General features: G+C 40.1%; 2 pseudogenes; both read left to right on the forward strand.

The window, feature by feature from the left end:
• Positions 1-3180: 3180 nt before the first annotated feature.
• On the forward strand, positions 3181-3983 carry LOC140694489 (olfactory receptor 5G25-like; annotated as a pseudogene).
• Positions 3984-13352: 9369 nt separating this feature from the next.
• On the forward strand, positions 13353-14360 carry LOC140694536 (olfactory receptor 5G9-like; annotated as a pseudogene).
• Positions 14361-21850: the final 7490 nt, after the last annotated feature.

Below are 21850 nucleotides of genomic sequence, written 5' to 3' on the forward strand. Positions count from 1 at the left end.
GCTCAAATTCTCAGTTGCTTAAGTAAATGAAATGAAAATGCAATCTGGTTTTGTTTGTTTGTTTGTTTTTGTTTTTCCATCTATCAGATTGGTGAACATTCAGCTGATTAGGTTACAATGCTGGTAAGGTCACCATTTGGGTATTCTATACTTAGCTATAGTGGGTACATTTTCAGAAACTAATTTGGTGATTTCTAGTAAAATGCACTTGATCTTTGACCTAGCTAGCTTACATTCAGAAATTTATGCTATAGAAATATAAATATCAGACACAAATATTGCAGCATCATTTGTAGGGGGATAAAAGGAAACAGTATAGTTTTGTATCATTAGGAGAAGCAAATCTTCTTCTTATGAATCATTGTGCAGCTAATTATAAAAAGAATGTTTTAGATATCTGTGCTTTTGTTTGGAAGAAACTCCCTGATACTATCGTAGGTGAATGGAAAAAACTCCCAAGTCAAAGTAAAATCTGCAAAATTGATTACACTTAGTAAAAATAATGTGTGGGCAGAGTCTACCTACTGTGTAGAATATATTGGCATGCACATTATACAAGATGATGGAGAGAAGTATGGAAGGCTACAGACTGAACTGTGAACACTGGTTACTTCAGTGGCATGCCCATGGGAAGCAGGAAGGTGGGGTGGTGCTCCATCCTCATCTGGGTTGTTGAACTTGTTTTATAACAAATACGTCTACCTTTTTAATCAAGATTCACTTTTGAAAAGCCACAGTCTGTGTCAAAACTGAATGAATAAATTTATCAGTAAATGGATAAATTGAGGAGGATGGATTCATGTAGCCTTCTCTTAAGGCTGTTTCTACATTCCACCATTCTCTGACTTCATGAAACACTTCTGAACATTGGTTACTGAAATATTGTTCAAAACCTAAGTAAAATGGAGAGGTTCTCAGCCACTCTGTGCTTTAGTCTCTCACTTTTTCCCTCTAAAGATATGCATTTTCCTCCACCCCCATAGTTTATAACTTCTATACATAGCGATATGCTTTCTCTTGACTAAAACCTTTGAAATGATAGCAGAATGCTAAAAGTGACACAATGCAAGTGTGATGAGATTTGAAAGGAACAGTAAATATTACCTTAAATGTATCCATGTAAAACTAACATCGCTAATTGTCAGTCTTGTAAAATTTTCCAGCACCATTTTACTAAGAATTGTTAAAACTTGGGCATAGGTGTGACAAAGGGAAAAGGTATTTTTCCTATTTTTATCTAGAAGGACGCAACAGTTTCTTTCCCAGTCAAATTTTGCCTTAAAGTGCCTCTATTCTGCGTCTTCACTGTGTAACGTGTCTCAAACCACAGGTCACCTTTTCAGATGGTCACTTCCTAGTATGATGCTCGAAGTGTCTTCTATCTTTTTAATTGTTCCTTAAGCATTTATGATTTAACATCCATTGAAAGGGGATTGGGAGAAGAACCGTAGGAAGCAAGTGGTAATTATAAATTTCCTCAATGGCTCTGAGGTCCTTCTCTAAATATATGCAAATATGTGCAAATATATGCAAAACCAACTGTCCTCTGAAGCTCTAGTTACTGCTGTTCTGATGCCCTGATGTTTTTTCTGTGTAGAATACTCTTTGTACCATGGTTACATGGATAACTCTGCTTGTTTTTCATGCACTGCTTAAGCGTGGCTTCCATTCGGAGGATTAATTACCCTGTCATTACTGCAGCATCACATTCTTTTCCTTCATAAGTGTAACATGTTGCATATTAGGATAACGTTTTTGGTCTTGCTTTGTTTTTATTAGTGAGGAATATTGCCAGCTGATTCTTCATATTAGGCGTGATGGAAATTCACATGGAGTTACATTTTTTTGTTCATCTCATAGGTCTAGAAGTGGTTCTCCATATTTTGGAATGAAAGGGTGGCTCCCAATATGAGGAGCAGAGAAATTCTACATCAATGAATGCCTCCAGACACTGAAATCCCCTGATATACAGTATTGGTGCCTTGGAGGAGGGCATCAACTTTAATGAGATACGGTTTCTCAAGAGATGTTGTTTTTTTTGTTTTTGTTTTTGTTTTTGCTTCTGGCTTCCTTCAGGATGTTTTTTCTTTATCTTTGAATTTTTTTGTATTTTGAAATTTTTAAGCTTAGGTATAGTTGTTTGTTTGTTTTTGACATTTATCCTCCTTAGTGTTCTCTGAGCTTCCTGGATCTGAGATTTGGTGTCAAACATTAATTTGAGGATATTCTCAGTCATTATTCTCTAAAACACCTACATTCCTCATATTGTTAGTATATACACTGATTAATCTTGTCAAACTCCATTGAAGTTTTTAGTCCGTAGTAAGAGACTGGTTCTTAAATACTGAGTCAGTGTTGTAACCAATGGAGTATTAGCAGAAGCTGGGAAAGAAAAATAATATCTTCAGGATGAAAAGGACACACCAGGAGGTGTTTTGGAGAAGGCATCACAGAGCAGACACTGCTGTGGCCTTTGAATCCTGTTCAAAAACCAGCTTCTTTTGTCTGAGCTTGCAGTCCTTCTTAGGCTTCAGAAGTTATCCTTTAGATTCAACACTACTTTTCTAGAATCTAAAGGAATTGACAAGGAAGATACATTCTTAACAGCCGTCACCCAAGGTGAAAGTGAGAGCTATCAGCCTGAATTCATCAAATTCACATAATACCTTATCTATAAAATATGTCTTAAAATATCCTCTGTTCAAAAACAGGGGCTTTTGAACACAGTTAATAATCTGGACTTGCCTTGGGTAATCTCCAAAGGGAGCTCCTACACCTAAAAAATCTGATTCCCTTCAAAAATTCTGTGTTGATCAAGGAGAAACTGAAAGGCCCAGTGAGGTTCAGCGACTTACTCAGTATCACACAGATAGTTAGTAGGTAGTTATGACCACCTAGAGGTCGGAGGCAGGAGTGTCACCTGTCAGTCTACTCTGTGAATTGTAAAAATATAGAAGTTGTATTTATTTTTAAAAATAAGAAGCCCAAGTATGAATTGATTCCAAAGAAAAATCTCTCTTTCTCTTTACAGATTAGATCAGAGAAGTGGATAATGGAAATCGCACTTTGGTGATTGAGTTTGTTTTTGTGGGCTTAACAAATCACTTCCAGCGCCAGCTTCTTCTTTTTATGGTATTTCTCTTGGTTTATCTTGTCACTTTTCTGAGAAACATGGGGATAATGACTCTCATTTGGTTGGATTCTCGACTCCACTCCCGAATGTACTTATTTCTCAGCCACTTGTCCTTTGCAGATGTCTGCTTCTCTTCTGTGATATGTCCCAAAATGTTGACTGACATCCTTGTGGAGAAAAAAGTCTTCTCTTTCTTTGGTTGTGTTGCCCAGATCTGGCTTTTTGGTCTGTAAAGACTGAGTGTTTCCTTCTGCCTTCCATGGCATATGATCAGTATATGGCCATCTGTAAGTCCTTGTTGTGCACACTCATGTCCCAGCAAGTCTGTATGCAGCTGGTGGTAGGGCCTTATGCTGCCATGGGTCTTAAAATCACCATGATCCACATAACTTTCACCTTTCACCTGCCTCACTGTGGTCCGAATATCACCAATCACTTCTTCTGTGACCTTCCTGTTCTATCCCTGGCATGTGCAGACACACAGATCAGTAAATTTTTGCTTTTCATCTTGGCTGGAGCTCTAGGAGTACTCAGTGGTGTGATCACCTTGGTCTCCTATGTTTACATTGTCATCGCTATCCTGAGGATCCGTTCTGCTGATGGGAGGTGGAAAGCCTTTTCCACTTGCTCTTCACACCTGACACCTGTCTCCATCCTTTACGGGACACTCTTCTTTATCTATGAACGTTGGAGTTCTAGTTTCTCCCTGAATATTAACAAAGTGGGTTCTGTGTTCTACACAGCTGTGGTTCTCATGTTAAACCCACTTACCTACAGCCTAAGAAACAAAGAGGTCAAGGACTCATTCAGAAGGACATTTGAAAGGAAGAAATTTCTTTTGAGTAAGTGAACTATGACAACATTTGTATTATAGATTGAGAAGGTAAATAAATTAGAACATCATTTGTACTACAGAGTGAGAGCTAATATATATGTACGATGGAAAAACTGCAAATTGTGTGTTGAGATTCACTCTTTATTACTCTGTGTCATCGATAAGTCACACAATGTCTTTAGGTTACAATTTTCTCATTTTGTTTTTCTTATTTCTTATTCAGTAGAAATGAACTTTAGAACTTTAAACTCAGATAAGTAGATTACTGAATCCCAAGACTTTAAAAAGCATTGTTACTCATATACACACAAAAATTTATGACTAGGATATGAGAGGTTCTTTGTTAAATCCTGAGTAAATGTTATCATCATAACCAGTGACTTTAAAGTACTTCTATTTTGCTTATAACATGTTGAGAGCTCTCATTGTCTGTGATCTTGGCCTTGACTCATTAAACACAAACTGTTGAAAAGTATACTATGGTCAAAATGTAAAAACTTCCACTTATAGGATAAATATGTCTGGGGCTGTAACATACAGTGGTGACTATAGTTAACAATACTGCATTGTATATTTCCAAGTTGCTAAGAGAGTAGATCTTAATAGTTCTCATCACAAGAAATAAAATTTATAACTCTGTTAGCGAATTGATAAACTTATTAGGGTAATCGCGTTGCAATATATATAAATACTGAATCATAATGTCATACACCTTGGGCTAACACAATATTTTATGTCGATTGTATATTAATAAAATTGGAAAAAAGTGAATTATTCAGGAACCATGCAACCATAGCACTCTCTACTACTACTTTCATGTTTAGAGGAGGTGTTTTACCAAGGTGTTTTACATCCCCTATACTTTTTGCTCATAATAGTCACTTGCTGGGCTTTTGCCATGATTTGTGCATGTGAAGTGTAGAATACATTCCAGTTCTTTAATAAAGTGTTACTATTACTATTGTTATTTATTGATTTTTGTGTCAGAGGCAGGAAGTTAATTCTATTTTTACAGACAATGAGCCAAACAGCCATGAAGAATCAATGGATTGCCCATGACCTCATAATTTGGCCTCACATTTTTATTTTCTCTGCTTACAATATTCTTTCAGCCATATTTCTGTGTTTTATTTACTGGAACATAGCAACACATCCAAGACATGAGGGGGATAAACCATGTTTTTGTATCATTGTAACTTAAGACTCAATGAGATCCACACTGTCATCTCTGAAGGCTTTCTTTAAAAGACATGCTTAGCATGCATGAGGTCTTAGGTTCAATCCCCAGTACCTCCGTTAAAAGCAAATAAACCTAATTTTCTCCCTTCCTTGCCAAAATAAAATAATACAATGATGTAAAGCTGTCAAAGACAATAACTTCTGCTTTATCGTGCAGTGTACTTTGGGAAGGCAGTATTCACAAATTGATCCTGATAAAGTTTCTGCTCATTTCAGTACGTTTTCATTTGAAAATACTGATATACTTTGAGTAAATTGGTTTGACAGCAGGTTTCTTCCTGTATAATTAGCATCCTCATTTTCTCAACAATATTCACTTAAGACAAAGCTGATGCTGGGGACAGAAAAAATGATTTTAAAAAATGATGTTGGATCCATTGGATGTCTGCATGGAAAAAAAGTGGAATTTACCCCCATCCCACAATACACACTAAGATCATCTCCAGATGATTTGGAGATCAAGATGTGAAAGGCAAGGAATTAAAGCATCCAGAATATGTTAGAGAATATCTCTTTTACAGGTGGTTGCAAATTTAAAAAGTAATAATAAGGTACAAACATACTAAACATGAAAGATAATACTGATTCTCTGAATCACATTAAAATTGAGAACTTAGGCTTACACTGAAGAGCATAAACATGTAAACCACAGCAAGGGAAATGTATTTACGACGCATATAGTTGATACACCTGGAATATATGGATAAGTATTAACTTTTAAAAAAAGACAGGCAATCCAGTCAAAAAATGTGAGCAAGGCACTTGAACAGGCAGTTCATAAAAGTGGTTATGTAAATGTCCTATAAATACTGCAATAGGTTGCTCAATCTCGCTAGAAACCAGGGAAATGGTGGTTAAAGGCACAATGACATACCACTCCACACTCACCGAGATGGTTAAAATGACAAATACTGACTCTCATGCACTACTAATGGGAGTGTAAATAATGGGTTTTGGAAAATTCCTTGAATTAGCAGTCAATATGAATATATATGTACCCTCTAATAAGGAAATTTTACTGTCAGGTATCTTCCCAAGAGATATGTGTGCTCATGAACACCAAAGGACATGGTGTTCACTGGATGATCTTTGGAGAAAAATTCCCAAAATGTAAAAACTGAGAGAAACTCAAACGCCCAACCACACAGAAATGGATCAATCATTTGTGAAATACCAATATATTAGAATACTAACAGCAGTGCAATATATGAACTAGAGATTTATTCAACCAGGGATGAATTTCACAGACATGATGTGGATGGTGGAGATAAACATATTTGAAATGGAACTTTGAGGAAAGAGAGAGAAAGGTTTAAAGAAGATGTTCTGGAACAAGAAAGAAACCATTTTCACACTTTCCTATCCCCTACCAACAAGAGAAAGACTATGAAAAAAAACCATTTATTTTTAATATGCTTAGTGGTGTGTGTGTGAGAGAGAGAGTGTTTGTGTGTGTGAGAGAGAGAGAGGGAGAGAGAAGGAGAGTGAATTCAAATGGGAATGTCACAATTATGTTTAGGTTATGCAATATTGCAAAATTCAAAGTAAGAATCAATATCTGACATTACAGATACTTCAAACCAAAAATTTCTTGTAGTCATCTGTGAGATGGGGATAACGTTATGAAGGGCACTGTATCAATATAAAATTAGGTAAGACTTTATAGATAAGTGCCCAAGAGATTGTGACTGATATTTCTATTCTTCCTCTTGATATTTTTTAGGTTAATAAAAATTCCATATGATCATATTTATAAATTTTAGGAAGGCATAGGACACCATCTGCTCCTGATTAATTTGATAAAATTTTAGTAGCCTAGAAAGAGAAGAATCCTCCCTTATCACATGTCCCGGGTAAACACAACTTATTTATCATCGGGGTCTAGGACAATATGTGACACTGAAGACGTTATACACTAGAAGTTTGTTAAATCCATCTGAGGTCATTTTGGAGGGAATGTGATAAAACATCATAACTTTTTTATTCTTTTTATTAAAGTGTAGCCAATTTACAATGTTAGTTTCAGGTATACAGCAAAGCAATTCAGTTATACACACACACACACACACACACACATATATTCAGTTTCTATTCTATTATGCTCATTACAAGAAATTGAATATGCTTCCCTGTGCTATATAGACAGTAGGTTCTTGTTGTTTATCTATTTCATATATAGTAATGTGTATATGTTATTCCCAAACTCCTAATCTATCCCTCCCCCTGCTTTTCCACCCCAGTGACCACAGTTTGTTTTCTATGTTTGTGTGCCTATTTTTGGTTTGTAAATAAAATTTGTATCTTTTTTTAAGCTTCCAAATGTAAGCGACATCATATGACATTTGTCTTTCTCTGTCTGACTCCCTTCACTTAGAATGATGATTGCTAAGGCCATTCATGGTGCTGCAAATGTGTTATTTCATTGCTTTTTTATGGCTGAGTAATACTACATTGTAGATACACACATCTTTATCCAGTCATCTGTCGATGAACATCTAGATTGTTTCCATATCTTGGCTGTTGTAAATAGCTGTGAACGTTGGGAGGAATGTGTCTTTCAGAACTAGTTTTCTCTGGGTATATGCCCAGGAGTGGGATTGCTGGATCATATAGTAAGTCTATTTTTATTTTTTTCAGGAACTTCCATACTGTTTTCCATAATGCTTACACCAATTTACATTCCCACCAACAGTGTAGGAGGGTTCCCGCTTCTCCACACCCTTTCCAGCATTTATTGTTTGTAGACTGTTTAATGAAAAACATCATTAACTTTTAAGGCTGGTATTAGTCCTGCTCCAATTTCATGTTAATAAAGGTCCCCTCAAAATGGCCTTATTCTCTAAATTCTTAAAAACCTAGTTTTAAATATTTCGTATTATTTTTGAACATGAGGGTCAAAGTTTGTTAAAGTTTGTTATACTTTCAGCACCATGAGATGCACTATTTCACATTCTTAATTAGCTGTCCCCCTTCTGCTCTTTATTCATCTCCTATTAGCACGGTCTCTGTGAGTATACACTTGTTCAAATAAAGAGTATGCACCGTTTCTTGTGCAATGACTGACGTCATTCCTTTTTAAGATGTTGTTAAACTCTGCCACTAGGTGGCAGCATCAGCGCGTCAATCACACTGAAATCGTCCACTAACGTTTCATTTTGTAATCAAAAGAGTTGTGAACATAGCAGGCTTGGAAAAAAGCTTTTGAAAGTCTAAGAGCTGATTTTGAAGGGCTGTGAAACTGTATACAAGTTTTGTGTGTTTGGACCTCTCTACAGGAAAAGAAATGTCTTACAGACTCTTTAAAGTTCATGGTGCAAAAAAATTTAAAATCCCTCATCTCTTCAAACATTCTGATTTTCATTTTCTTATTTTGTGAAACTAAAGCATAAAAAAGTAGGAAAATGTTTTTCTTATTATACATAACAGAATTATGGCACACATGGAAACACATGGTTCAGAGATTTTTACTCCATCAACATTCTTATAATTCCTTACATCACCATAATGATAATAACAGACTTTCTAACATTAGCTACAAATATTTTCTAGTCTATCCTTTGCAACTTTAATAAATAAAATTGTGTATTTTTAAAATTTTTTATTACTATTTTCATCTTTAAATACATATTGACCATAGATTGGAGTGTTTGGCCAATATTTATTTTTATGTTTTATGGTTTTGCATACTTGTATTTTAATCTAATTACTCAGGAATTTTAAAATACCTAAAGAGTAATCACTTTTTTCTTCATGAAATAATACTTGAATATTAATAATAATGGTAATTGTAAAATGCTACTGTCAGTTGAGCTATTAAAACACTCTTTAAGAAGAGGTGAGGTAAAATTCTGAAGTAGCAAGTGGTGTTGTAAGACCTGAAAAGATGATTTTAAGATAACTCTGTAAGGTAGGAATTGTCCTCATTCAAGAGACAAGGAAAACTGAGGGTCCTAAAAGGGCAGTGACTTCCTGAAGCCTCACAGGAAGTGGCAGACACAGACGTCAGATAAATCCTGCTTTGTTCTCAAGCCCCTTCATCCACTGTCTCCCTTGTCATATGTATGACATCTTACTGCTACCTGTTTTATTCAGTCTTCCACTTAGGTCCCAGCATCACCCGGTTCTAACTCTTACTGTTCTACAGTGTCTTTTACTTAGTAGGTCAGTATGCCTGGACCTTTATGCCCCACTTACCACTTTTGGAATTTTTCTCAGTATATTTACTAATGAAATGTTTTATGTACATCAATAATCTATTTTTTCAATGAAATGTAAATTTGAAAAAAAATCCTTATAAAAATCTGGTAATTTGTCAATGGAAATTTTCTATATAAATTGTCAATGGGACTCACTTCATTCAATCTGTGGTTTCTTTTCCCTGACATTCCTCACTCTGACAATTCCCATTTGAGTAATACTTTTCATATCACTTTATTGGTTAAGTTCTTATTTCTTAAACTGTATTTCCATAAATCCCTGGGTGTCCGCTGTAATTCTCTCCCATGGTACAAGAAAAAAATACTTACATTTTCGTCTGGGTGGCACCTGTATAAATATAGATAAACATTTTGAGAAGCAGTGATCAGTATTAAGATAATAAAAGACTAAGCAGTACAAATGCTCCAATGTCTTCACTTAACAGATTTCCTGCCACAGATGACTCCTCTGTTGTCTGCTGCCAAGTGTCATTTCTGCCAATGTGGTTAATCAGTCTAAATGATCTGAAACATCTGAGTTTCCAGCCGTGAGCCCTGGAATTTAAGTTAATCCTTGCCTGGTCCTTCTGTTAGCGAAAGTAGGGGAATAAAAGTTACCTTGGTTCTTATTCACTCCCCCCAAATAATGAATTTCTAACAGGAGATAAAGAGCGTGATGCACCCCGAGAATTGGGAGTGGGCCAATGCAAGAGAGGAAAAAAATGGTGCCACTCCTTTGTGTTTCCTGTTTTTATGTCCTGGCTTGGGGGCGTTTTTCATGATCGATTACTGATGGCTTACCTTCTCTGAGCGCTCAGGCTGACTGACAGCACGCATTCTTCTTGCTCAGGCACAGACACACCCATCTCTTCTATGCATGTTTTTACCCATGGTGCACACATGAAGAATTATGTTTAAAGGACATCCCAAGATGATAACGGTGCACTGGATGTCGAAACAGAGCAGTGAGCTTCAGGTGAAATTTTTTTAAGCAAATGAAGTTGACAGACTACCTGATGCATCTAAAGCTCTTTTTGTGGTTTGGGCAAAGTCTCAGGAAGTTGAACTTCTTTGGCAATGTGTGGTGAATGCTGTGTTTGAGGAAAGTCCATTTTCCACATTCTTTGCCCTTGTTCCCAAACCATTAATGCACAAGAAAGAAGGACGTGGAAAGCTATGTCCTCTAGTGGCACCACCGTCTCTGCTGCTTTCATTTACAAAGGATTCCACAGAGTCTCCTTGCTTAGCTTGGAACTAGAGAAAATGGAGAGCCTATATCCAGGCAGAAACAAACATAAAATCACCAGAAAATAGATCTCGTGGGACTTCCTTATGCTATGAAGCAAAACTTTAATTGGGCTTTCCCTTAGCAGCTCATCCCCAGGATATAGTACACTTTGGGGAGCGAGCATCTTCCATAGCAACAAGAAAGACAAAATGATGCAACTAGTTCAGGGGGCTTTTAGCTAATTGATGAAGATGCTGAATGTATGTTACAGTGGAGTCTTCCATGTTTTCTTTTTGGAAGAAAATACAGAATAAAATTAAATGACTATTGAAAATTCTGACCCGTTTTTGTGTGTGTGGAGGTAGCCACGTTAAGGGAAGGTGAAACCTGGGAAACTGGCTCGCTTTTGCTTTAGTTCTTCGTGCCATCTTTAGAGAAGAGGGAGCCCTTTACAGCATAAGTTGCGACCTTCTGCATCATTACCTGTTCTTCTTTCTGCCTGACTTTTAGCAAGCTAGGAGAACATAAATGAAAGTGGGATTGAAATAAGTGATCTTTGTGGTTCCTGGCCAAAATCAGCATGATCCTCACCATTGTTTGATGACTGAGGAAGGTCTCAGGAGGGATGACATGGGGAAACATGTTTAGGTTCTGCAACTGGGTCAAAGTATAATCAGTAAGTATGAAATGGGACAGGGAAGCTGCAGCAGCAGGTCCGTGGGAAGGCAGCGCTGAATTCAGCTCACAGCCCGATCTAAACCACCGGGTGATGTCCTTGCTCCGACAAGGCTGTCATGGGCTGTGCTGATATTATCCTTGGGCTCCTGACCGCAGATCTGATTGTGTCCTCCACCCCGTATGGAGCACTGCATTCTATCCTAATCACCAAGCGACAAAGAAAAACCGACACATTAAAATGTGCATAGAAGGCTTGGACAGGCTTAGGAACCAAGACTGACAAGGAAGCATTGAGGACCTCTGGGCAGTTGTCAAGTGGAAGACTGAGAAGTAGCACTGACAATAGTGGCTGATCCTGGAGGAGCTGTCAGACTCTTGAAGAGACTTGAGCAAGAGGTGCGTGTGACGGGTGGACAGTGTAACTGGCTAATCCATCTTTTTCTTTAATTCCCCTGAAGTGAAGGATGGCATAGTAGCTGTAGTAGTTGCCCTCAGAGGAGGCCTTGCTAAAGTCAAATGATCAATTTCAAGTTAGAGAAGTGACGGGAACTGTCTAGCATAAGGCTGCTTGTTGAATTCCAATGTTCATGGGCTAGTAAAAAAAAAAGTTAAAAGTAAAGTGTAAGACGTTTTCTGAGCACTCATCAACCCTCTCATTCTAAGTGGATGAGAATTCTGGGAGATCAAGGGTTTAGCCACACTGAATGAATGCAGCAACTCAGGTTCAAAGAGATCAGCTGATGTAACCAAGGTTACCCTTATAGTGGGTGAAAAAGGACATATGGATGATATAGAGGTGGCATAAGATAGGCTCTTTTCCCGGCTTCTTCCCTGTACTGTTTCCATAAAGGGGATGTTAAGCTTGACACTCTATTATCCAGTGGCCTTCCTACCAATGACCAGTGGCTAGAACCTAACACCAGGAAGAGGAAGCCAAAAATGCATTGCCTGTACTTATACTGCAATGAATTTTGAACCTCTTTGAGATGACAGGATCTGTGAAGACACAGGAAACATTTCCACAGTGTGAAAAAGGAAAGGGCACAGTCTGTTTTGATCAATACATGTTCTAAGCCCTTTTCTGCCATTTGCTAGCATTATGAGCATGCCTTGATCTTCAGTCTTCCTCTTTTGCAAAGTGAAATAAGGGGGGGAGGGTAAAGCTCAGTGGTAGAGTGAGTGCTTAGCATGCACGAGGTCCTGGGCTCAATCCTCAGTACCTCCATTAAAGAAATAAATAAAAAATAAAGAAATTAATTACTTACTAAGCTTAATTTCCTCCCCCCATCAAAGTAAAATAAATAAAAAAATAATAAAATTAAAAATCAAAGATAGCGTTAAAAAATAAGGTGAAATAATGATATTTAGTTTTCAGGATTATTAAAGGGACTACATAAGGCAAAAATACGAGCAATTATTCTGCACTTATTTTGGTTCTTAATAGGATGCTGCTACATGCTTTGCATGCATTATCTCATTTAATCCTCACAACAATTTACAACATAGTTGTTACTATTATTAATCCTGCCCCACAGATGAAGAAAAGTCAGGGTTCCCAGGGTCAGACAGGTAGATTCCAGGGCCAATGGAGAACATACACTTAGCCTTGGGTTGTATCATCACCAAGCACACAGCATTCAGCCTGAAATGGAGTGGCTGCTCCTTCTTCTCCAGCTTGCCTCATTTCCACTCTCCTGCATCCCTTCACCAGGTGTGTGACCGCCTGGTGAACTCAATGAAGCTGCAGACACTGGGTGTTTATTCTGGAACTATCTCTGCTATCAGTTAGTTACAGGGACTCGAGCTTCTAGGCTGACGCTTTCTCATCCATACGTTGACAGGGTTCTTCTATAAGAGTCTTAAAATTTTGTAGCTTCAGGTCTGATCTTTTGCGCTGGCTTCTATCTTGCCTGTATTTCCTTGGCCATAGTGTGTAGCTAAGTCATATCCTCTCCAATGCTCTCCTGTGTCCTCCTTTTGAAGATACGCTCACCCAGTCTGTTGTGATGCGTCTGCTCTCCGTGGTGGAAACCAGCATCGGTCATGGCCAGTGAAAACTACACGCGGGTCACTGAGTTTGTTTTCAGAGGTTTGAATTACAACCCCAACTGCAGGTGCTTCTCTTCCTGCTCTTTCTGAGTTTCTACGTCATCAACCTAACCGGAAACTTGGGGACGGTTGCTCTGCTGCAGATCGATGCCCGCCTTCACACACTCATGTACTTTTTCCTCAGCCACCTGTCCTTTGCGGACATGTGCTTCTCCTCAGCCGTGAGCCCCAAGATGCTCGCCGACTTCTCTGCGAAGACGAAAGCCATCTCCTTCCTGGGCTGTGCTTTGCAGCAGTGGTTCTTTGGGTTCTTTGTGGCGGCAGAGTGTTTTCTCCTGGCGTCCATGGCCTACGAGCACTATGTCGCCATCTGCAACCCATTATTGTACTCTGTTGCCATGTCCCGGAGACTCTTTATCCAGCTGGTGGCTGGCGCCTATGCCATCGGGTTCGTGAACACTATGATGCACACAACAAATGCATTTCACCTCCCTTTTTGTGGCCTCAATGTCATCAATCATTTCTTCTGTGATATGTCCCCCCTGCTTTCCCTCATGTGCACTGACACCAGGCTCAACAAGTTAGTCGTCTTTGTGGTGGCAGGAGCTGTGGGAGTCTTCAGCAGCCTGACCATCCTGGTCTCCTATGTCATCCTGAAGCTCCTCTCTGCCGAGGGGAGGCACAAAGCCTTTTCCAACTGCCGTCTCACCTGATGGCCGTCTCCATCCTGTATGGTACTCACTTCTTCATTTGTGTGCGGCCTAGTGCAAGTTTCTCCCTGGATCTCAATGAAGTGGTGTTGGTGTTTTACACTGCAGTCATCCCCATGTTGAAGCCACTCTTCTACAGTTTGAGAAATAAGGAGGTCAAAGGTGCCATCCACAGGATGGTCACAAAGAGGAAGTTCTGTAGGGCCTAGATTCTTATCTCCAAAGGACACTGGGGGAGGAATCAAAGAGCACAGGCCAATTGTGTAGATTCCTAAGATTCCAGGCCACCTGAGAGTGGGGGCTTGGTGGCACCCCTTTACCCATTCATCCAGCCACTTATTCATTCATCTGGTCTCTCGATGTGGATTCATTAAACCGTGCATGTGATCTTCTATTACCGTTCAAACCCACACCCACTTAATTTTGTTTCTCTCAGACACCTCACAGTCCAATTATTTTTGAAACAATGTTATTATTTAATATCAGTTACTAATTGTTTAAATCATCCCACTAATACATTTTCTTTTTCTGCTGACTCCTTGGCAAATGTTCCAATTCCCAAAAATGGGAATTTAAAATTTTTTGTGCTGGGTTTTACATGCACATCTAGCTCCCTTCAATAGGCATCTGTACAAAAATATGGTGTGGGGTTTTATGTTTAACCTCATAAGTGGAATGAAGCTCTTGGCTGTACACACCACTCTGGGGGACGGCCTTGAGCAAAGGACTATGTGTGTGTCAGGAACTGAAGATGGGCCTGTGTTCAACTCCGACAGATGGGCCCTGTTTACAGTAATAAAGGCCCTAGTGTTTATCTCTGATATATTTCATACCTGAAAGAGCTTCTGACCGATTGGGGTAAGACTGTATTTTCTCAGGATTCAATTTTCTGGTAGAAGTTTAGAGGATTAACTAAGCATCTCTGGTTTGGGGCTTGGTTGTACATAGGACAGCACCTTCTGAACCCTGACAATGAAGTCCTTCCCCAGTCAGGAACGTACAGGGAAATGCCATGGCTGGAGGTAGGCTCACAGTCTAGATCTGCCTGTTCTTAGTAAGGTCAGTACATTTGTAGCATCATGAGGAACCGCATCCTTGCAGCTCAATTGGATGGTTTTGACTCCTGTGCATGTTGAGTGCTGGGCAGCCTTCCGGTCTGAGTGCAGTGACGGACCACCACTGAACGGGGAGAGTGGTCACCCTGCCAGGGTCTCCCCATTCTCTTAGAGACCCAGGAAGGGTGCCCCTTCTATCTTACCTCTCTTGGTCTGACTGTGCCTTTTCACTTTGGGATGAAGGGGCCAAAAAGAGACAGCATTTCACTGAGGAAATGCATCAGCATTTGTAGATGACATTACAGTGTCATGCTATAGAAATGTCCTCAGAGGTTATAGGATAGCAGGTCTAAGATGTGCTAATGTTCACCACCCTTTTGGTGTACCCCTCAAGCCCATAACAAGATAAATGGAAGTACTGATAATGTCTACCTTATCATAAGACCCTGTAAAGATTAAACTAGAGAAGGCATGTGGAATTTCTTCATAAACTGTAAACATATCTTGCTGCCTCCTCATAAAATCTATTCAAGTGAATGACCCTGCCCTGGGACTGGATGGGCTGGCCCCATTTACCAGTTAGCCTGCTCTAGCCTAGGACCCAGCTTCACACACCAGTGGGCAGACATCAGCTGTGAGAAAACTGTAGCTTCACAGTCTGTGGACCCAGGCCACACACTAGTAGGCCAGACCCTGTCCAGGGACCAGCTGGGCACTGGCCCACCCACTAGAAGGCTAACACAAGCTTCAAGACACTCAGACCCCTGCAGCCAACTGTGTAAGGAACTGACCCCACCCACCAGGAATTCAACACCAGCTCTGGGACCCCTGGGCCCTGCAACCAGACCCCAAGACCCAGCTCTGCCCACCAGTAGGCTGCCATGAGCCCAGGACTACCAGTGGGTGGGCAACAGCCCTGGGATCTCCTTGACCCTGACTCCACCCACCAGTAATCCAGAACAGGCCCCCGGGCCCCCAAGGATTCCACAGTCAACCACCTCCTGACCATGTTCCACCAACCAGTGATTTGGTAACTAACAGGACTAGGGGTCACCCAAGCCTACAAGGCTGCCCCCGCAGTCCTCCCACCATAGACCCTCACAGCCCTCGTGAGGGGTACCCCTAGGGCACAGAGCCCTGGTGATGAGAGAGGTGTGCTCTGCTGGGACACATATGGGACAAGCTCCTACAAATGGCAACTTCTCCAAAGTTGGAAAAGTAACCAAACTACCAGATACATAAAAACAACTCAGGCGAAAACCACTTAGTGGAAACAGCAACATTTTCAAACCAAGATGTTATAGGGTAAATGCATAGTGTTTCAGATTCCTCAATATTTCTTCCTTTCCAGGAGTTTGCAATGTGGTAATGGGAAGGGGAGTGGAGGCAGTATGGAGCAGGGAAGAGCTGGAGTTGTGGAGAAGTCACCCACGTTCTAATCCTGGATTAAGAATCCTAGATCTCTCACTTGAGTTTTATGATTTTAGGGTTTTTTTTTTTAATTTTATTTTTTATTGAAATGAAGTCGATTTACAGTGTTAGTTTCAGGTGTACAGTGAAGCGATTCAGTTATACATAAACATACACACACACACACACACACATACATACATTTCAGATTCTTTTCCATTACAGGTCCTTAAAAGGAGTTGAATCTAGTTCCATGTGCTTGACAGTAGGTCCTGGTTGTTTAGGGCTGTCTTTTAACCCAGCCGACAAGCCAGGGAGAATAATGCCGAAGCCACCGAAGCTTTGTGACCAGGTTCGTAAAGGAGCTGATGTTCACAGGAGAGAAGCAGGAGGCAGCCTTACTCACTTTCATTATTGCCCCTTCAAAATGCTGCTGTGCTATTCCAGCCTTTCCTACCGCTCCCTGACATCACAGACAGGTCCAAGAGCTTTTCCTTTCACTCAGGAGAAACACATGATTTCCTTTTCCAAGTATCAAAACGTCAAGTCCCCTGTAATGTCCAACGACACACCCTTTTCCAAATTGAAACATCTCCCTTCCTTCATCCTGGGCTCTGGAGCCTGAGTGGTGAAAGGGGGCAAATCCAATTCTCGGGTCATTGTGGCGCCTCCTTTCCCACACTCACTGCTGTGTGTGGCTGGTCCTCGATCAAAGGCCAGGGTGGAAGGAAGAGGGTCCAGAGGGCAGGAGAAGTGGACGGGCCAAGTTGGAGTCTGGTGCCAGCATCCGTTAATGACAGATGCCCGATTACTTGCTCTTTCTCTCAGAGGATGCTTTGGTGGGTTCCTCAGAGCCAGAGCGCCCCTCGCCCCAACTACCTGTGACCCCCGAGTTCAGCCCTTCAGTCCTCTGTGAGGCCAGGTCCTCCTCTGGCTGGACAGCCCTGCAAATCTCTGGCTTCTGACCCCGACTCTGGGCTGTGATTATCCCACCCCTTCAGAAGGCTGACTTGAGGCAGTCCCTTTTTAAGACAACCCAAAATGTTCCCTCTTCCATGAGGCCAATCTCTGACTCACAGGGACTGCAGGCACTTCTGGTCCTTCCGAAGTCTGCAAGAGCAGGCTCTGTCCTTTGACTTGTAAAGGGAAAAGAGTAGCCTATTGACAATTCTCTCCAAAGAAACCCTCCCTAAATTGTCTTCACCTCCTGTCCACAACTTCCTCTTGCCTAGGGTTAGAGAGGTCAGAGGTGAATGATCTGATCTGCCAACCCTGGAGGCTCCAGGGTGAGACGTTCCCATGGCCTTAGGGAGGGGGTGTCCACATGCTCTGTGTGAAAATTCAGCAAGTTCGGCCACGGAGTATTTTGTCCATGATTCAGGGGCCTCTGCTAAAAACTCCGAGACAGCATCTGAGCATCCTGTTATAATTTAAATCAGAGAGTAAATGGCAGGCACCTAGTTATGTGCCTTGTTATAACAAATTCTCAATAAATAGAGGCTATTTTACAATGGTGACATTGACTAAAGCATTTTTTTCCCACCTGTGACAGTCCCTAAACATTGCTTCATGTAAAATAAAAAGTTGGTTTCTGTATTATTACCTGATGCTTCATTACCAGTACTTTACAAATACCTTACAAATTTTCAATACTGTGAGATTTCCATTGACTGAGAAAATGTACATAATCTCAGAGGTTTTTTTTCTATTTCTGTGGTAATGTTTTCAGAATAAAGATCTTTTTGTTTGCTTTGTATAAATAATGAAACTGTTAGAAATAATAGCTTAGTTAATTTATCCTATAATTCTGCACTGGGTTTCTTTTTTTAAATTTTTATTGAAGTACAGTCAGTTTACCATATTGGGTCAATTTCTAGTGTACAGCACAGTACTTCAGCCATTTAGGAACATACATATATCCGTTTTCAAATTTTTTTCCACCATAAGTTACTACAAGATATTGAATATGGTTCCCGGTGCTATGCAGTATGAAATTCTTGTTTATCTATTTTGTATATATTAGTTAGTATCTGCAAATCTTGAACTCTTAATTTATCCCCCACCCCCACCCCTTCCCCTTTGGTAACATGAATTTGTTTTCTATGTCTGTGAGTCTGTTTCTATTTTGTAAACAAGTTTGGCTTTTGTTTTTAGATTCCAAATATAAGAGATATCATAAGCTATTTTTCTCTCTCTGCACTGGGTTTTAAGCACTGTTTGTGTCCCACAATTTATAGTGCTCTCAGCTTGCAGGGAAAGCAGTGAGACCCAGAGAGGCATGGAAACCCCCTTCTCCGCTGTATCTTGGAGGAGGGGATGAGAATAGGAATATGGGAACCCTCATGAATTATCTGCGTGCTTTTAAGTGGTTTTTCTGCATGTAAACCAAGGACAATATCTATCCTATAGTATTGTTTCTGAGAAGTATTTTTTATTTTATTTTATTTACTTTCTGGATAATGGGAGTTTTTCAGAATAAGATGTTTAATAAAAGACTCTTTTGAAACAAAGATCAACATACCATGATAAAGCCACATTTGGGATGAGATTCTCTGAAACACTACAGAAGGCAGTGCATTATTAAGCACTTTACACATCGTCTGGATCATAACAATCACTGAATGCGTGGATTTGTATTGATCTTGTATTGCCTCGTGCTGCCCCCAGACATTGCAGCCTAGAGACCCACATCTGCATGACTACTGCTCCTGTTCTATTGACTGACTTACTTTGGGCACAGACGGCTCCTTGTGACACTGTCACATACTCCAAATAGACTTTAATGAAACCCAGCCTGCCAAGTGGGTTGGTAACTGCTGATCCGTTATGCGGATTGTGTCCTCTAAGGAAACCAGTGAGCTGTGGGGGCTACCCTGATTCATAGGCAGGTCTCCACTGTAGCCAGTGCCTTAATCACAGGCAGTATCATGCCTGTGATAGGCATTGATAATCAATAATCAATGCCTGTCATCGGCATTAATAATCAATAATCAATAATCAATGCCTATCATATGTCAGTCTTCTTCATTCTTTGGCCTTTTGTGTGATTGGGACGGAGGGAGCAGAAGATACCACATGGACTAGTGAATCTTCCCAAAGTAGCATGCCCCCCAACTCTGAGAGTAATTAATAGACATAGAAAAAGATCATAATGAAATAAATTGAGGAAGACTGCATCTTACATGCTTCACCGCCCCACCCCTTGGTGACTCATACAGAATGTTCATAGACATCTGACACTAAGTAACTTGTTTATATTTGATGAAGTTAGTGTTTCCCAAACTTGTTTGGAAGTAGAGCCTCTTGTGAAGAACTCTTCGTAACATGCACATGGTGGAAATACTGTTCCAGGTCACAGTTTGAAAACCATTGTCTCATAGGGAAAGGGAAGATGTGGTTGAGATACAGATATTTCCTTCCACTTGAGGTAGAATTAATCGCACTTTGAGGAGTGACAAAGAGAAGATTTGCCAATATTCTTTACTCGTGTCTTCTAAATTTTTCTTTGTTTCTTAGAAATTGAAAAGAGAAAGTCATGAGGAAGGAATATTCTTCAAATTATTTTTTATTGAGTATAGTTGACTTACAGTATTACATTAGTTTCAGATGTACAGCACAATAATTCGATATTTTTATAGATTATATTCTGATGGCATAAATTTTCATATACTGAGGTTTGGAGAAGTCTTTTTGGCTTATACATGATTTAACTGAAACTTTATGCTAATTGGAGCAGCTTACTTTGTGGCCTGTTAGACATACATTGTACATTTGTGTTAACCATAAGAGAAAAGGGTGCACTGATCAGAAGTAAAAACCTCCTGGTTTTTAAGCATAAAGATGAAATGCCTCCTGTCCTGGGATGCCAATGCTGGTACTCCTTTGATGATAAGACTCCCTTTCCAGGCACCAAGGCCTTACTGATTCGCTGTGTATGAGCTGATCTGACTTTTTTGAAATCTTGATGGAATGTACTCCTGTCATGTTTAATGTTCTTTGCTTTGACAAGATGTAAAACTGTGCTGAAAACCATTCAGGGACTGACAGACCATGGCTGGTGGGACAAATCCAGCCCACCACCTGCGTGTGTACAGCGTGCAAGCTAAGAATGGCTTTCACATTTTTAAATGGAAATCAAAAGCAGAATAATCACCTAAGAAAATTATTTGGAGTTCCAATTGGGGTGTCCATAAATAAAGTTCTATTAGAAGACAGCCATCTTTACGTTAGAGTTTCTCAGCAGCACCATTATTGACATTTTGGGCTGGATAACTGGCTGTGGGCACCATTCTTTGCATTGTAAGATGTTTAATCACTACCTAGCCTCTAGTTTTTAGACACTTATAGCTTCCTTCACTCCGGTCATTACAACAAAAATGTATCTGGATGTCCTCTGTGGGACAAAAATATGTAAACCAGAGCCACTGATTTATGCTTGTCCATAGCTGCTTTGGGGTGACAAGGGCAGAGCTGGGTAGTTGTCACAGAGACAGCATTCCAGTAAGTCCTAAAATATTTACTAGTAGCCCTTTATAGAAAAACTCTGATGACTCTTGCTTTATTTTATTCTATTCTATTCCTTTAAACAATGTTGGTCATGACCTACTAAACTGATTTTATGAATATTTCCATTAATAGGGCTTCAATTGCAGTTTGAAAAGTGGTATTCTCATTTAGCTCTAGAGAGGCAGTATAGGAAATATTAGATAATAGCCAAACATGGGTTCATGTTTTGTCTGTGGCACCTACTAGCTGTGTGAACCTGGGCAAGTTACTTAACCTCTCTGAGCTTCTATAACCACATATATAGAGTGGGGATGATGATAACCATGGTTACATAGTTATTTTTGTAAAACGACCAGAATGGTGCCTTGGTAGGTAACGAGCACTAGTTGTTTGCTATTAGCACTGATGTTTGTGTTTGTCAGGGTCCTCTAGAGAAACAGAACCAATAGGAGGTGGGTGTAAAGGTAGAATGAGGTTTACTTTAAGGCATTAACTCGAGATGCTGCAGGAGCTGCAGTGTGGATGGCAGACTGGAGGTGCAGGGAAGAGTCCACGAGACAGTTCATGTCTGATCTGACCATCAGGCTAAAGACCCAGGAGGAGCCGATGTTGTAGTTCAGATCTGAAAGAAGCCATCTGCGGCAGGATTCCCTCTTGCTCAGGGAAGATCAGTCTTTTATTCTATTCAAGCCTTCACCTGATTGTATGAGTCCTACCCACATGCTGGAGTGCAGTTAATTTTACTCCAAGTTCACTTAAATGTTAATCTTATCCAAAACCCCCCTCACAGAAGCATCCAGAATAATGTTTG

The sequence above is a fragment of the Vicugna pacos genome, unplaced genomic scaffold, assembly GCF_048564905.1.
Source record: "Vicugna pacos unplaced genomic scaffold, VicPac4 scaffold_21, whole genome shotgun sequence".
Classification (NCBI taxonomy): domain Eukaryota; kingdom Metazoa; phylum Chordata; class Mammalia; order Artiodactyla; family Camelidae; genus Vicugna; species Vicugna pacos.